General features: G+C 38.2%; 1 protein-coding gene across 3 annotated transcripts in view; it reads left to right on the top strand.

Moving 5' to 3' along the window:
* CDC42SE2 (CDC42 small effector 2) overlaps nucleotides 1-18,624 on the top strand; it is an 84,211-nt gene that overhangs the window by 12,364 nt on the left and 53,223 nt on the right. For all 3 annotated transcript variants that reach the window (XM_059491922.1, XM_059491920.1, XM_059491921.1), the window contains exon 3: nucleotides 3,571-3,653. The gene's annotated coding sequence lies outside the window, so the exon portion shown is untranslated. The remainder of the gene's footprint in view (nucleotides 1-3,570; nucleotides 3,654-18,624) is intronic.

The raw sequence follows: 18,624 nt of genomic DNA on the forward strand, positions 1-18,624 counted from the left end.
AGACAGGACTGAATGTCTGCAGACTAACTGTTCATGTATTATAAATTCACAGGCTCTTTAGCTTAGAAAATCTCTTTCTTTATGGTATGAATACATCTTTACAGTGTACATGTGTTGTGTTTTCAAGTTCTGTATCAAATTCCAACCTGTTTTGTATAATTAGAAAACAACTTAGAAGGTGTTATGGAGCTACAGTAATTATTTTACTCTCTGAATTTGATACTTAGGAATATCAGTATTAATTTTCTCAATTCTTTTGATGCTTATGATGCTTTTATAGCTGTTCCACTAAAATATACTTCCTTGGCATTGAGGTTCTCTGAAATAATGTCTCTTCAGTAGAAGCACTGTACTAATAGATACATTTTACTTTTCTAAGGGCACCCATATCCCCTTTTTTCAACCCTACTGATTTGGTTTTTGTCATCTTTGTTTTCATACACAGATTTTATAGTGAACTCCTCATAGAAGGCAAATGTGACTTGTAAGCTGGGATGGACTAAGTAAAATAAGAAATCATCTGAGAGATATTATCAGGATGACAATGAAATCGCCTGGTAATGTGACCTGTTAATCACTAATGCAACATTAGTGATTTTTTGTAACTGGTTAAATCAGTAATGTAATAATTATTTGGAAATACAGGCTTGAAAACAAGGCTTCAGAGAAGCATACAGCTTCAAATTCTCACACAAATGATACCACTTAGACAAATGCTTGTTGTAACTGGATTTTTTAATGAATGTGATGTGGGCAAGTCTGCAGTAAGCCCTCCAGAGTCAATAGGGAGTTGGCACTGCTGGATAAGTAGTGTGTCTTGGCAGTACCTGCAAACAACTACTTTTTCCACTCTGCTGTCATTTAATAGCCTTTCAAGCCAAAAGTCTACCATTTATAGCAATGATTTTATTAATTAAATTGTCCATTAGGATGTATATTTAGTCTCCAGGATTCATACATCTGGAATTCTAAATAGCTGTGACATGATGACATACAGCCACTGGTTCAGATCATCTCATTTCTGACTGACTTTTAAAGATGTTGTTGTACAAGAATGGCTTTCGTTATTCTGTCCTGCTGCTCTTACAGCATGTCCCTAGATTTCCAATGATGAAGTTTGGGAAAGTCTTGAAGTCTTTTTTTATTTAAGGAGATGGGTGGAGGAAAACATTTGGCTTAGAGATTGTAAATATAGATATTCTTATATCTACTGTTTCCTCATTTGTATAAATGTTATTACATATTTAAATTGTTTATACAGAATTGGTCTCGACATGCTAAGGGTGTTATGTGTGCTTTTAATGTATTCTCTTTGCTAATTTCTCATAATGCAGTTTTCTCTGAGTGAAATTTACCATAGTAAATCTTTGTCCACTTTGCTTTCAGTTGCATTGCATTTGAGTGAGGAGGTCTGTATTTACTGCAGCTAAATGAGCTGTTTCTCCTGTCTATGTACCAGCTATTGTCCACAGTGTCTTAAACTAGAAGGTAGCTAAATTTCAGTAACACTTCTGTTATAAAGTTCAATAAATTTCAATAACACTTCTGTTATAAAGTTGACATCTACTCTAAAAAGACATGATTGCCTTTCTGGCTTTAAGGATTTTATTTGCTTCATATTGGACTTCCACAGCTCTTGCCATGCAATGCCATGTAGTTTATCCCTTTCCCCTTTTCCTTCACAATATTTTTCTTTTCAGCAACCATTTTTCTGCATTTATAGTTTGAGGAAGCGAAGGGAGCCGACCCACCCTTATTGATCAGCATCGAACTCCGATTTATTGATCCACCATGCACATTTTTATAACTGTGTTAATTAAGTTCATACATATTGCAAAACCCAAGCTCATCATTGGTTACAGATTACACACCAACCCCTCCTTTTGTTTTCAATACCTGTGGTTTCTTATTGAGACCAAAACTTGTTTTTCTCATCCTGTTATTGACTGTTCTCAAGGCCTCCATGTTTGTCACTCTGCTTTCCCATCACTATCCAAGGACAAGGTATTTACTTGTTATTAAAAAACAAGCCTGAGAACTCTGCTGTTTACAGGAACATGTCTGAGAACTTTGCTGTTTACAGCTGCCTTTTACTTTTCAATCAGCTGTATATTTTCATGGCCTTTTTTCCTTCAAGCCATGTCTGAGCAAAATTCTCCAACAATAGTTTGCTCTACCTGCTCTCATCTGCCTTAGCTCTTCATTCCTAGTTCATAATTTCTCTGACGATCTTTTCTGAAAATGACATGGGTAAAGGTAAACACCCCCTAATTTTACATTTAAAATCTGTCTTATGTCAGTCTGAGAAGAAAGAGAAGACTTGGTTCCCTAGTGTGTGGACAAGGAAGGGCTCAGATATGATAAAAAAACCCCCAGTAGAAGTCTGCAAGCAAATGCCTCATCATATAATGTGAGGGTTAAAACATTGGGGTTCTCAAGTGTAGAAGGGAGGTGGAACTTTTTGTCTGGGGTGTTTTTTTGCTCTTTTTTGGAGTGGGTTTTTTTGCTTATTTTAGTGAAATCTGCAAAACATTGCCCTGTCTAACACAGGAGATGTACAAAATTTCATTTACTACCACATTTACGTTATTTTTATATGCACATTTGAAGTGTGAACTAGATTGTTTGATATTTTCACCTTTCCTCACATCTTCTGTCTGTTTTGAAACCCATTTCTGATATATCAGTGCTTTCATGACTGTCATTGCAGGTGGATGCTCTGCGAATACCAGAGTCTTCTGGTTTGTTTGGGTTGAGTTTTTTGAATAGAGGTTTAACAGCACTAAATATTCTCCTGCTACTTCAAGTAGCAGTGATTCTTCTTTTCACTCAGAGCCAGCTCTTATGAGTGTGTTTCTTTTATTGCTTGCAGTACTTGCAATACACCCTTCCTTCAACTGAGAACTGCTGAACTCATTAGCAGGTGTCATGGATGCGATTCAGTAAAAAGCTTGTTTGCTAAACCTCAGACGCTTCGTGGCATTTAACTGCCATGTTACATGTTATTATTGGGAACTAGTACAAAACAGTTATTCCTGAATGACGTGGTACTGCCAGTAAATTGAAATCTGATCACTAGCTATACTAGTGAAGAAATAATGTTGGAATACACATACAATTTCCACACACCTCTGCTAATATAAAAGTCTGACCCTAGCAAAGGAAGCAGCCAGAACTAAGTAGGTCCTGCTTTTGTACCCATGCTCCTCATTTGCTTCATTTAACTATGTCAAACATATGTGTATATATATATAAATAATTTATGTAACTTAAACAGGGTATAAGCATACTGGGTTAAGAGGACCTGAGAGTGCACAAGTCAGTGATTGTTTCTTTCAGCAGTGCTGTAAACAAGGTAGTTGTAATCCTTGGAATCATTTACAAGTGGAAGTAGCTCAGTTATTCTGACACCTGCGGTGCTTTGCAAAGGAGAAGCTTTGGAGGAACTCCTGACTCTCCCTGTTGGTAGCTGTTTTTTTCCTGGAACCATGAAGTTACATTGCTCTTCACTGTGAATAGTTTGGATTAGGTGCTGTAACAGATGGTAACTTAATTCTGTTTTTTTTTCAGTTTTGCATTGCTCTCTAAAATTGGGGATATCTTCACTGAATAACTTGCTGCTTAAAGAAAGTAACAGAAGTTGGGAAATTCAGGTAGGCACTACTTTCGATTTACTATTCACTTTAAATGTTGATGCAAATATGTATGACAGATCTATAAATACTCATTGTACCAAAACCATCAAAGCGTGATATAGATTTTAACCTTACTAAGACTGAATGTGGTTTCATGGCACCTCTTGTGAGTTCTAATCAGGCCCTGATAAGAAATCCAGCAGACTTATGATATTCAAGTGTCCTTTGTGCTCATAATAAAAATAAATTAATGTTCAGATTTAATGTGATAGGAGGTCCAGGTACTTTGTAATGCTCAATAAATTTAACAAACTATTTTTGACAAACTATTGTCTTGTTGCCCCAACATACTCTGGTATTCATGGTATGTGCAGCCACATACACTTCCATTTCTTTTCCCAATTCCCTTATCAAGGAAAATTCTTGATGGATTTGCTAATTACATGTATTTCATATTTCACTTCCTTTGTTTCAACTAAGGCTTCTAAAGAGATTTCCAATACTTAATTCCAGTATAAGATGACAGAATTCTTTTGGTGTTCTTTGTGTAATAACTTTCATGGCTTTAATAATTTAGTTTGCAACTCTGTATATTACAGAGTTGTTTATTCTGCTTTGCTCTGATTTTAAGGATTCATCCAACTTTAATTTGCTACTTTCTAGTTGTAATTCAAATACATGTACTTTGGTGTGGTGTTAAATAATGTGTAGGAATGGACAGTAGTTTTAATTACCTGAATTTTCCTCCGCCAAAATACTCAGGTTTATTCCTATTTGACTTTGCTCATTGATAATGATTCTAGCACATTTATATGGGGTTAATTGCTGGGATTACACTAACAACCAATGAAACACTTAAACCCTGACACTATTGCTGATTTCTTATTACCTCAATTCTACATAGCAATTTTAATTTTAGAAGCTTGTATCTCTCCTTTAATATTTTCCTTTACTGTTTTCATGTTTTACTTTTTAAAAATCCAAATGAACACTGTGGAAAAGAATCCTGTAGGAAATCAGTACCTTAGGAAATGTATATAAAAATCCCTTGTGCATGTCGTTTCCCCAGAAAGAGATGTAACTTGTGAAACATATTGCAAAAACTCTCCATATAGTGTTTTGCAGGCTTTGTTATTGATTTATTTTTCAGGAGCTAAGTGTCTTTCTATTTTACCTTACTCTCTGCTTCTAGTCACCATTCATGTAGTATGTAATTCAAGTACCAGTAAAAATTGATGCTTAACCCTAAAAATACTCAAAGTATGTTGAATTTTGTTTAAAGATTACATTTTACATTTTAAGATACTGGTTAGTGTTACATTTTCTGTTTCATTCTTTCTGTCTCCCTTCCCCCAAGTTCCTTTGAACACTCTGAAGTGTTTTCAGTATGACTGACGATACCAGACATGTTTGGGCTTATCCTTAGTGTTGTGCACTTCCTTTCCATTATCACCTGATCTTTTTAGCTCTCATTTCACTATTACTTGTAAAACGTTTCTGCCAGGGAATCTGGGGAAGAAAGTCTGCACAGGGATTTACCCTGGAGAAGCATGTGACAGAAAGGTGATTGTATTCTTAGCATGAGAAACTGAAGTGTAAATAGCATCCCACGCTGGGAGCAGGAGCTGCTGTCTCTGTTGCTGACCCTGCAGCTCCTCCTCTGGCCTGCTGCTTGCTGCTGGGACTCAGGGACATTCCCAGATGTTTCATGTGCCCACCGAGTGAAAAAATGTTTCATTGCAGAATGGGATTGGGCTGTGCAGATGGGAATCTGTGTTCTTTCGTCTCTGGCAGGAAAGGGGAGAGAGAAAGAAATAGTAGCCCAGTTGTAGTAACTAGCCCAAATCTAAGGTCATTTTAAAGTAGTTTTATGAACTGCCAACCTCAAAAAAACTCACAACCAGAAAAATACTGTCCTGTGAGGGTGGATGGAAGAAGGAAGACAGGCAGTTGGGTAGCATGTGTGGGGGTGATAAGGATAGGTAAAACATGATGGTGATGATACCTATTTGAAGAAGACAACTCAGAGGAAAAGAAGAGCAGTATTTAAAACCAGAGGGAAGTAAGGGCTGTACTGTAAGCAGCTGCAGGAGGGCACAGGGATGGATGACAACTGGTGCAGGAAGGCAGGTGAGGAAGGAGCAGAACTTGTGGAGCAGAGGTTCTGTGAGTGGTGATCACCACTGGAGCAGGAGCAGGCAGGAAGCAAAGAGAACTCGCAGTGCAAAAATATGCATGTTTCATTCTTGTGCCAGAGACAAGTGAAGCGCAGTGGGTGTTCCCAACCTGTTGGCTGGCCTTTCTGTGCAAGCTCCAGGAGTGTCTCCAGGAAGCTTCAATCATAGGCCAGGAAGCGCAGCTTTCCTCACTTTCCTTGCTGGCAGCTATGATGTTGGTGATGGTAAAATCTCCATAAAAACCTTATTATGTGGCCTATTCCAGATAAAAAAAAAAAAAGCCTCAGATCCTAATATTTTTCTTCATTTTTTTTAAGGTTTTGAGGTTCAGAAATTGAAAGTATGTAAGATAGTGATGGACAGTGCTCTAGTGCCATTTCCTGCTGCCTGTTTGCCTAGAACCCTGCAGCTTTTCCTTTGCCTGCTTCTCTGCAGTTGTGTGGTGGACTTTGTTCACATGCCAGGGATTTTGTTGCATGACTCTGACCATGTGCTTTGTGGATGTACTTCCAGTCATGTGAAGTTGAAGTATTTAGGCTTGTGGCTCTTCTTCATAGTTAGTATATTCCTCATCTGGCCTCACGATACCCTTAAACATACACTTTCCAACTGTTAAGAGGAAACTCAGAAAAAGCTGAAAAAAAAAAAATTGAAAATGTGTTTTTCTCAATTTTTCCATTCTCTTTATTGCTAATTCACTAAAGTTCTAGAATACTGGGGTGAGGGAAAAGATGGATAAAAACCTCTCTCTTGTGAAGGCAGTGTCAAAACTGTAAATTATTAAAGTTTGGTATGGAAGCCTTTGTTCCATTCATGTCTAGAACTAAAAGCTGGTGCAATGTTTCTGCATTACTCTTTGCCTCCAGAAGTCATTACCCTAAAATGCTGGTGGACTGTTCATATGTTGTGCGCACATCTTGATGCCACCATAGAAAAAGCACACATCTTCAAAATCTCAGATATGTCTTTTATGTTCTCATGCTTTTTTAGTATATGATTTTCCAATTGGGTCTCCAACCTGTGCAAGATTTTAGTTTCCTGAGTAAGGAAACGTTTAGGCTTCACCACATTTTCATTAGTTTTCTATGATTCTAATTTTCAATTTAATAGTTGATTTGTTAATTTGAAGCAATGCCAAAAAGAGAAATATTAGTTCATTTACGTAATTGAAATTTAATTCAGTGCTTTTTACTCTGAGGGAAAGGAAAGAAAGAAAGGAAAGAAGGAAAGGAAAGAAACTCACATAAGATGTTGGTTCTCAACGTTTTATTTCATTAAGAACTTCTGTTTATCAGTGTAGCTTAACTACCTTTAACTTCTAAATTCATATAATCATATTAATCCTGTAGAATAATTAAAGTAACACAGGTAGAAAACTGTCCTTCTGTTTCTCTATTTCAGATGCCCTTTTGTGCAACCATTCCATTACTGCTGACTCAAGTACCATCTGTATTTGTATCTCACTGTCCTCCGCTTCCTCCATTGTTAAACTTGGGGCAAATCACTGGGGTGCAGCTGAATTATGTGATCCAGCTGATCCAGCTTCTCAAGGGTTCAGAAATGGTTTAGTTTTTTTTCCCTGAAACATTTTATTTGCATTTCAAGGTAGAACATAGCTGATCCAGCTAAACTATATTAATGTGAAAGCCCATGGTCCTTTTGCTCTCACTTTTCACAGTATGTGGAACATGAAATACAAATTCTCTGAGGCTTTGTGTCATTGGAAACCATAAAACAGAGGAAAGCTAGGAAACAAAGTTTGTCAATAGGACAATGGCAGTCATTATACCTGTCTGTATGTAGAGAATAGTAAACAAAAAGAATAGAAAAGTGTGTAGGGAATATTAGTTGATGTCTACATAAGATACTTAAACTGGTTTGTCATCCTCTGTGCTGTAATGGGGAAGAGAAGGAAAGCACAACACCCCAGAGGAATTATCCTGGGAAATATACCTGCCTGATGTCCAGTTTCTGTAATTTGAAATATTGAATATACACCTGAGAGATCTTTCATTTTTGGAGTTTTTTAATTAGACTTCTAATTCACTCTAGAATCCACTTTATTTTACAAATCCAGTAGTTCTCTTCTATAAGACTTTTTTCCTTTCTGGAAGTTGTATGCTATAATCTTTTTCTTAAATTGGCTAATCTTATGTGCAGTGGGAAATAAGACTTCCTGAAAAACCTGTGTCCTGCCCTCTTACACTGTACTTTGCAACGAATATTTTTTTTAAAAATGTGTGATTTTATACTGGAAAAAAAACCTGCCATTTTGTACTTATGGCACAAAGCCTGAGAAGCTTAAGAGTACAATTCTGGCTTTCTCCACCTTGAATAATCACATCTCCACGGAAAGTGCCCCAAAGTCCATTCAATACTTAATGTTTGGGACAAAGTGCTCTCTGCAGAGAGAATGCCAAGGACAAATGTCTTGGGTGTACTTGAACACTGACATCCTGGGCTGAGTGTTAATAGTCCTTGCTGTGTTCAGTGCTTACTGTTTGTCTTGTGTACTTCAGGTTTGTGTGTGCAATACTATGCATTCACTAAAGCCGCCAGGCAATGCCTTGGTGTTACACAGTCAGAGTAGATTGCTATAGTTGTGAAATAATTAAAGACTCCCATTCTGCAGCGTGAAGTTACTTGAAATACTTAAAACCTAGTAAGTTAGGTGGCTCAGAGGCAGAGAAAAGCTCCTGTGAAATCTAAGAACTGGCTGAAACTGAGCACAAGCAGGAGAGATCTGTTTGTTCCATTAACATGTCTAAATGTTCTTGAGTTCTGGGTGGAGCTTCTAATCATACAGCTGTCCATTTTCTTGAAAGGAAAGAAAAGGATCCTGTTCTGTCCCGTATGAGTGATCTAATATAAAGACGGAAAGCATGAGTAATGAACAGACTTGTGCTGATAGCAGAAATTAATTCTCAAGTTTGTCTTTGCCACACAAAACAGTCCTGCAGGCTGTCTTTCGGACCAATAACACGCTGCAGGACACAGAATGGATTTTGTTCTAGCTTTGTTCTTAACATTATGTGCAGCTTACATCCTTGTTAGGAAAAGCACTTTAACCTGTGTCCCTTGAAGGAGTGGTGTGTTCCAATATGCACTTATTCAGAGTTTTGCACATAGATTCAGAATACAGTCTTGAGAATTTTAGTAACATTTTTCTTTGGAGGTGCAGATTTTACCGACTTCTTTCTTCCTTTCTGTCATTTCACACAGACCGACTGTCTGTGACATGTCTACTGATGTTCAGAATTATTTGACTGGACTGTTTGTGTGCTGCCTTAGGTCCAGAAGAGACTGGTCTATTTCTTGGAATATGCTTCATTCATATCATGTTATGCTTTTCATGGACACCAATTAGTTATGTAATTTTCTTTGTAAAATGCAAAGAGTGAAGCAATTATCTTGCTGCTCCTGCCCCCTTTAGTATGAAGTAGTGGCTGTAGATTTTTCAAGAATCTGATTTCTTCTTTTGACCGAGGCAATTCAAAAGAAACCCGTCTTGTCTTTAAATCTTGCTCTGCATTGAAATGTAATTTCAATTGCATTGAAATCAGTCTTTAATCCTTCTAGTCTTTCTTCATTCCCAGTCATTAATCCTACCAGGAATGTTTTCTGTTACTGAGTAAATTGAGGAGGAGGGGTAAGTAGGCCAGTATTTCCATTATTCTGTTGCATAATTGATCTGCCTCTCTGTGACTGTGTTATGCATGGCTGTCCTTCCGTTTGGGGCTGGTTTATTAAACTTCATTTCAAGTATTTGTCAACAGTTACTTTGTCAGTCATGTTGGGCCTTAATTATGGATCACATTCAGAGGCTGGGCTGCATTTGTGCATCCTGGGCATATTCACTCCTTGCTGCACAGTTGGAAGACCTCTAAGAGTGGATGGCCTCAACCTGGAGCTTCTTTAAATCCCACTGACAGGCAAATGAGGATTGCTCCTTTTGAATTGTCTCAGGCAGGAAAACAGTGAGGAGTTTCAGTAGCTTCAGTGGGTTTTTGTTTATTTTTTAATTAATATGAGTGAATTAAAAAATGTGGATAGCAGGGCTACCCTAAACGAACTCCCTTCAAAGAGTGGTCTGTTCAAGTTAGTGCTAGTATTGTGGGAAAGATGCTTTTACTGAGGTAAGGAGGAAGAGTGAATTACCTTAAAGAAGACTACATGGGTGATAGTTACTTGTTACAACATATATATATATTTATATAAATATAGATATATGTATTATATCTGTTTTTATGTATACGTAAATTACCCTAGGCAGAAGAGGGATGGGAGGCACAGAGAAGCATTGTAATTAATTACTGGGAGGCAGGAGGAATTATTTGATTTACAAAGTAGCAAGCTAAATCTGAAGTTGAGTAGCACCTGCATCTTAAAAAATCTGTCAGGCGTTGAGTGGAAGCTGCAGGGGTACACGACACTTCTGACAATCTCACAATCCAACTTTCCATCTGAGTTCTGAGATGCTTCTAACATAAAGGCCCTAACTTGAGAAGCCACAAGAGACTGCTGTATTGACTGCCTTTTAATGGACTGTGAATTAACAAGTAAATGAAAAGCCACACAGTGACACGAATCTCTGGTCCCCACTGATTTTAAAGTGCAGGTCCCCAGAGCAGTTTGTATATAGGTGTTACTACTTGATTTATTGTTGTAGTGAAAACAAATTCTTGGAGGTTCGCTGAAATTTCTCATTGTTAACAGAATTTCTGTGGAATAAAAACACACCTTACTGTCAAAATTTTATTTACCTTCAGATAACCCAGTCCATATAATGATTTTGCCAACAAGTGCTCGCTCATAAATACAATGGTTCCACTGTTTCTGTACCCTCATTCTTTTGCTCTCCATCTAACTCCTTCATATCTCCTGCAACTATCTTTGCCTGTGAATATCAAGATATATTTCAGCAAAACTTTTTAATGTGGTAGTTATCTCTTGTGCTTTTACTTTCCATTCTTCAGATTATTTTTTTTTTGTTTAAATCGAAACAAATCAACCCTGTTATTTTATATCACATGTAAACTTCAGACCTGTTTCCTAAGTGTAGTTTCTCTCTCTGCTTGTTCTGCCTTGCTTCTCCTCTTCATCTCTTTCCCCTGTTAGAACACCAGCCTTTCCTGTTACCTCCAGTATAGCACTAACCCTTCCTGTTACCTTTCTGCCTCTTCCTTTCTGCTGCTTCTAACTCAGAATAGCCACAGTGGTTGGTACCACTGTGGTGATTCTGTTAGTTTGATCCAGAATTTGAAGGCTGATGGATAGCATTACATCATTTAGTCCTTTGTGGTGGGTGGTACAGGAGAAAGACTGTATGTAACTATTTCTGCTTTTAAAGCCCAGGAAAAAGTTGAGAGCTTTGCAAATACTGACTGTCATGCCATTTATGGGGAAGGGACTTGATATGTGTTATAAATTACAGAATGGTTTGGGCTAAAATGGATCTTTAAGGTAGTATTGGAGACTCGTGGGTACTCTTTGTTAACCTATGGATTGGTCCTACATATTGTTTTGCTGTGACTGGTAACCCCCTGTAAATAGATCACTTAATTCCCCAGTGTGAAGTTTTGTAGCAGAAAAATCTGTGTCCTAAAACAAACTGTTAAAAAGCACATGCTTGTTCCAGTCTCTAGAGGTTGATACACTTTCGTTCCCATATGTGTTTAAAGAAGTCACATAGCATTTACTCACCGGAAGCTTTACAATAGAGTAGCACTGCAGCTATTGCTAATTTGGTAGTTCAAGTTGAGCTCAAGTGTGGAAGTGGTTTTTTGTTTGTTTCGCTGCCTTTTTTTTTTTTTTTTAATTTTTGTTTTCCTTTTCATAAACCTGAGTATCCTCTAGAAGCAAGATTCACATATATCCAGAAATAATAGCTTGTTTTGCAGAAGCTTTTGATATTCTGAGGGTGTGTTTAATAGCACAGTTGCTAGTAACATGAAGCTACAAAAGGAACAAAACTCCATTACTTGACAAATTAAGAGCAGCAGCTTTTCAGAAGAGCTTCTAAATGACTTCTCACTATCTCATTATTGTGTTGTTAGTATTGGTACACTTAAAGAGCATTTCATTTTTGATAAACTACATTTTCAATATTACAGTAAAATGGGATATTAATCAAGAAGTGAAAGAGTGTGTTTTAGACTATTGTTTTCAGAATTTTTGCAAAAATCCTAAGCCTGTGCCTTTTTCCATCAAAATACCAGTCTGTATTTGTCAAAGTTGACAACCACTATGCACTGTCTAAATTTTGCAGCTGTCTGGGATATCAGTATAGTACAAAGCAAGTTAAATCAGTATTTTTTTTTGAGAGTGATAGATTTGTGCACATCTCACTAGAGCAGCTGAAATGCTTGAGGTATCCATCTAGCTATGTAAAAATATACACACCTGCTAGTTATTTTCAGACGTTCAATAATGGATGTACTAGTGACATAAAAAGAAGATTCACTCTCTTTTGACAGGTGTCAGCATTATTCACTACATTGCATGTTGAAGAACTGCAGTTATTTCAGCATCACTGTGTGTTATTCTACTGCTCCTCTCTTATCCCCCTTTATTTTTCTAGTTAGTTCTGCCTTGTTGGCTGCCTAATGTGAAATACATGTTTTGTTTTTGGTGTTTTTTTGCTTTTGTTTTTCTTGGACTCTAGCTGATGTATGTCTTTAACATGGAAATTGCAGTTCTCTCTCCTAGTTGTTCTATCATCTGAGTTACAGAGCTGCACAACAGGTGGGGGAGACAGAGATATGAGATGAGACTAGATGAAAGAGCAGGTGGAATCAAATACTGAAATACATAGTATTACAAGTAAACAATGGTACCTGTACCATTCCTTGATCTTATTTTGTTCCTGCTTTAAATATTTATGATATATTCTCATGGTGGAAGAAAGCCCACAATTGTAGGGTAAGAAAAAAAAATAAACCTTTTGTTGTACTATAAGTATTTCACTCAGGGCCCTTGAATATTACCAGTTGTATTCTTCAGGATTAGATGCTTTACACAGAACTGAGGTGCGTAATTGTAAATATGCTGCTTTTTTAAAATGTGGACTTTCATTTCATTGAAAGAAGTGTGGTTTGCTCAGCTCTGCTTTCCTTGTGCCCTTCAGAAATAACAGTGAGGCCAGAAGACCTCAGTAGAACTACCGAGGGGAAACCCATGAGGGAAGATCTAACCTGTTTCCCAAAAAGTTACGTTGAACAGGACTGGGCTGTCCTTTGTTAACACAGAGTTCAAACAGCATGCTGCTGCCTGTGGCCCAGGTCACAATGTCCCATCGTGGGACAGGTGCCAGCCTCTTGGTTTTAGGCTGTCTGGAAGTCATCACCCGCTGGCTGTTCAGGAGTGCAGTGAGTGCACAGCCTTGCCAGCGTGCTCTGGTAATCTTACAGGCAGGAAACAGTGGAATTCATATTGCCTTCTATGGAGACTGGGTTTCCTCAGAGCTGGCAGGGTCCTAAATGTTTCCTTCACTGTCCACTGTTGTGAAGAAACAGGCCTTCAGGAGCAGGACTGCTGATTTGATGACATAAAGTGAAAAACTGGTCTGGCCTTTAGTAGAGGCCTAGATAAACTGTGATTTCCTTTCCACCTTTTGCTGTGTGATTGTCTGGCACCCTGTGTGGGAATGTTTTTGTACACTATTCAATCTCTGCGTCTGCTATTAATGTAGAACTGATAATCTTTAAAGTGTATGTGTAAGATGTGCATGAACTAAATATTCTGTTTCCATTGTAAAGTACTTGTACATAGCAAAAACCCCCATATTTAATAAGATATTGTGTGTTGCTACTCAGGATTCTCATGAAGAGTTAATATCTTTCTCTTCTCTAATAATTTTCTGCTCTTTAGCAGTGAATTTTTGCCCTGAGAGAAATCCAAAATGAAAATAATTCATTTTGTTTTCTTTCTTCTGACACCAGAAATGCTAAACAACTTCCTTTTAGGAATTTGCTGACAATATTCTGGCATTTACAATTAACAAGATACCAAAACCTGTCCAAGAAATAATGAATTTTAAAATATTTCTAATTTTGTTTATTCAGCTACATTTCTTAAATGGAAACACTCCCTTACACCCCTCTCCTTCACAAGTGTGCAGAATGAATCTAGCTGTTAGTGCCAGTAAATATTTAAATTAAACCATGGGAGGATTGTTCAGTGCGAATGAACAGTGCTTGAGATCACAGCACAGTATGCTCATTTGGTCATTGAATCCTTTCCTGTTTTCTGTCTTCAATCTGTATTCCCCAGAGAAGGCCACTTCTCTTGAAGACTGGGTTTATTGGGAGACTGTGCTAGCTAGTTTTAAAAATACAGGTCTTGTCTCAGTGGAGTTCTTAAGTTGAATTGCAGTGTGAGCTCCCCATCAAGTCACGAGTCGAGACTGGATCACAGACGAGCAGCTTCTGCAGCGCGTCCCTGGGAGGGAGGGAGGGAGGGAAGGAGGGAGCTGGTGGTGACAGGCATCCGAGCAGGGCACTGTGCCTTCTGCAGCTCCTCATGCCAGTGCTCACGTCTGGCAAAGGCTTGCTGCCTGCTCCTGGGGGGGAGAGGGCGGAATGCTCTTATCTGGGGCTGGGAGGAGCAGATAATGAAACCCTTTGTGTCCCCCTCCGGAGACGTGAGCTTCAGCAGCAATGAGCTGTGCAGCTGCAGCCCTAGCAACAAGGGCCTGGAGACAGGAATGAGGGCAGCTTCCCAGCGCAGGCTGGCCAGGGGGTTAAGGATGAGCAAATTGAATGGATAGCATAGTATTTAGATGAACCTGTGTGCCTGTTAGTCTTACTAGGAATATATATATTTTTTGTTTTAATTTTGACGCTTAGACTGAAATATATCCAAGTGTCTTTTAGTACATCAATAAACCAATGACTAAGGACTTGTCAGTGTCTTTGTTGCTTTTAAGGGTCTTGATAGTGCATTTTCTGGAGAATTCAGTGTTCTTTGATACAATGCAGACAGTCCATTGTCACCAGTTAAAGAGCATGAAAGAAATCAGTTTTGATTTTTGTAGTGTAGGTGCACAAAATCCTTAAAGATACAATGGTTTAAGAAAGAAATTTCTTTTTTAAAAGTGAACTAGTTCAAAGGGTTGTTTGCATTGGCGCTTCTGAAGTGATTATGCTTATTGTGACAGATGATTTCCATAGAAACTGATATTAAATACTTCATTTTTTAGATGGAGCAATCTGATATATTTCCATGGGAAGTTCCATGAATGAGTTGAGGATAACTCTACTGATGAGAATGCCATAGGCTTCATTAATTACCTTGCTGTGGATAGGGATTCACAAACCTCAGTTTGGGCTGCATGTCTGAGAGAGAGGGGGCGTTTATTTGAGGGAGAGACTGAATAATGAATACCTTAAACCAAATGATCTGAGTGGCAGACAAAGAGGGCTTTGGGGCAGTGACTGATTATTCTGTGTGAAAGAGCCACAACCATATCTGGCCTGCATGCTGAATCGCGCATGTGAGCTGTCACTCCTTATTTCTCCAGAAATAAGAGAAAAAGGGGAAATCAAATCTGCTTAGCAAGCAAGTGCACCTTGCTGGTAAAGGTGCTGTTACTGACTGCGTGATGCTCATCTAGTTACTGTAATGAGGAAATTTTGGTTATTTTAGTTCTGTTTTCCAGTCTTTTGTCAAATGCAGTAGCCATTTTTTAAGATGTTATGTACAGGTCTTTGTCTGTTTTCCCTTACATTTTCATACCTCCTGGATGCAGTCTGTAATATTTGTCCTACAAGGTGATTGTAAGTCACAGCCCAGAGCAAATGGAGCAGCAGATGTGGAGATTCCAGAATGTTTTTTGATCAGGCCAAAATGCTGACCTGAGGGAATTGCAAGTCCAGGACCAGGTTTACTTCCACTGACTGTGCTACACAGGCACTATTGTCCTGCCCAGGAGCTGGGTGAAGAGCTATCATCCCACTAAACTGTTCGAGCAAGATTTAATGGAGCTTAATGGTAGAATGAATGAGTTTCTGATTTCTTGGCTTCCCTTATTTGTTGCCTCTTGACGTGAGCACTGAAGGTGAATGCTAAGGAGAACATGTTCTTTTTACTAATATAACTGTATATTAGTAAAGTGCAGAGGGAAAGGTCAAGTGTTAAAATATTTGGAGATACCTCAACACTGAAGTTGTAGAATTCTCTGTATTTTTTTCTGAGGGGCAGGAAAAATGAGGGAAATGTTTTGGTTTGGGAGAGGACTTGAGACTGTACTTAAATATTTAATTGAGTAATTATATCTTGCACTCTTTTCAGAAGTTTCTAGTGAAATCAAAGCTACAGATTTAAAGTTTGACACCATGTTTAACAGTCCTTTTCCTTTATTTGAGAAGGAAAAACACGTTCGAGAACAACTGCAACTTTTACATACAACGCATACTTCTTACAAATTATTTTAAACTTTCGGATAAAAACTCTTATCCCAGGCAAAGGAATTGGTGTGTATTTTTTTGGGTTTTTGTTTCCAAACATACAGAGTGAATCTTTGTCAGCAGACACAAGGAAAATATCTCCCACTCCACCCACACACAGAGAAGGAAAAATGAACAGTTGTGTGACATTGGGAGAGATGGGACCTTGTTCAAAACAGAGAAACTTTTTATGGCAAATTGAATTGTCACCGTGCAACTGTTTGACAATGTAGTCCAAGTAAATTGCTTCTTTCATTTGAGTTTATTTACTTAAGCCAATTACACATGCAGATTCGATTGTACCCTCCAGCAAAACTCTTATGACTCAGCAACAGATCTTTCACTGGGAAGGATTATATAAATGAAATACTGTTATGGTAGTAAATAACTCAAAACAAACAAACAAAACCAGACACAATTAAGACAAGTGTGAAGGCAGGAAACACGTTTCTTTTTTTCTGTGATAGAGAGGCTTCCACTGCATTTCACAACTTAACTTGTCTGATAATGGAGTTTTGCAGTAGTTCTGTAGTGTGCAGGCAGAGCGCTAAAGCAAACCTTCAGTATGAAGATATTTACCAATTGTAAATACCAGTTGTATATTTCTGAGATACTACAATGTCTTTTTCAAAAGTGTCTGCAAAGCTTCATAGGAGTTCAAGGTAACTGGAGATTGGGGAAAGCGTCTCCATAGAGCTGAAGAAAATAGTGCCTCTTCTCTCCAAGTCAAAAAATCTCTCATTGTACCTCTTTTGTAAAAGGCAGTGTGCTAGTTTGGGCTATTTTTGTCTTTTCAAAACTTGTGTAATGCCTGTTTTGTGGTCATTTGCCACATCAGTTTTTGAGAGAAAATGAAGCTGTTGTACTAGTCAGTGGTTTCTCTCTCTTCGTTGCTGCAATGAGGGCATGGGACAAGTTCTGCTCTGTTAAATGAGACTTCGTCTCTGTTTTGAAATGGAAGCATGTGCTGACCATGGCAGCACCATGGATACCAGTAAAAGTAGTGGATTTGTATATTAGGAAATTCTTATGGTTTGTCTTGTTTCACCATAATAACAGCTGGAGCCAGGAAGATGCTTCTGAATATACGTTTATCTTGTGGTCCAAGGAACTAAATAGTCACCAAGAGAAATAATTTAGTTAATAAGTTTACCTGCCATAAAGATGCCAGATGGTGAGAGTGGTGTAGAAGGTTCTGGAAAAGAGTTCGTTTTCTGGGCTTAAACTTGCAAGCATCAGGTATGAAGTCCATCAGGGGCTAAGCCTTGTAATTTACTGTGCTGTCTGTGGCCAGTTTGGGTCTTGAAGGAACCTGGTAATCCTTCCCCATACAAAAAGCCGCAGTAGTTGTCACTGCCATTTTCCTTATGACTTTGTCATGTATGTTAGAAAAAACTGCCTGTTGTGTTGGCTGTCTGAAAAATCTGTAGCTGATCTTGAGTAAAGTAACTTGTATTTCCCTGTTTCAAGTGGGTAAATGGTTTTGAATGATGTGAGAAATGCTGGAGTCTTCATGCTTATATTTATTGAGATTCTTACTCTGTGTGGAAGCAGCATTCTTTTCATAGTGAGGCAGCACAAGTATTATACTTCACATTTGTTATTCAGGACTTTAAAGTTATCAGCAGAAGTACTCCATGACTTGTCATTGTTTTGGCATGAGAAATGCTATGGTCAAAACATTGTTTATTTTTTAGACTTCACTTAGGGTTTCTGCTTAGGTCAGAAGGTTGAGGACTAGAGGGAAGTATGTTGTGTATTTAATTTGCCTTCCTTACCTGTTCAACTAACTGAAATAATGCAAGAGAGATTGCTTGGAGACAGTATGCCTCTGATGTGTATCACAGTTGTTGATACTGTTTTGAAATATGTTTTCTTACAAATAATCACTCCCCTTTCCTGCCTACCAAACAAAGTCTCCAGAGTGAGGTCTTTGTGCTTGAAAGTGTTCATTCAGTGTGAATAAGCAAATACTGCCAGGTAATGTGATCACCAAATTGAAGTGCCCACAACGGGGAGAAGAATGTAACTTCATTACTGTGCCATCTTACAGCATTATGATTTTATTTCACACTGATAACACCTGCTGTAAGTAGATACTATTTTTACCGGTACGGAAATTAATATTTAATGGACAATTTTTCCTTGCCACATGTGTTTGATGGAGAAGAACAGCTGTTCTTGGGAAAGAGGAGAAATCAAGAAGTAGGTAAGAGAAATGTCTGAAGACTGGGCTAGTGTGGAGACCTGGACAACATGGAGCAGAAGCAGAAAGCACAGGCTCCTCTGCTAACAGAAGTTGTAGGAGCATAAGTATAAAAGGACTCAGTAGCAAAAAGAACCTAGTTCTCTTTCAATGGCTGTTTC

This window comes from Ammospiza nelsoni, chromosome Z (genome assembly GCF_027579445.1).
Source record: "Ammospiza nelsoni isolate bAmmNel1 chromosome Z, bAmmNel1.pri, whole genome shotgun sequence".
NCBI classification, from domain to species: Eukaryota; Metazoa; Chordata; class Aves; order Passeriformes; family Passerellidae; genus Ammospiza; species Ammospiza nelsoni.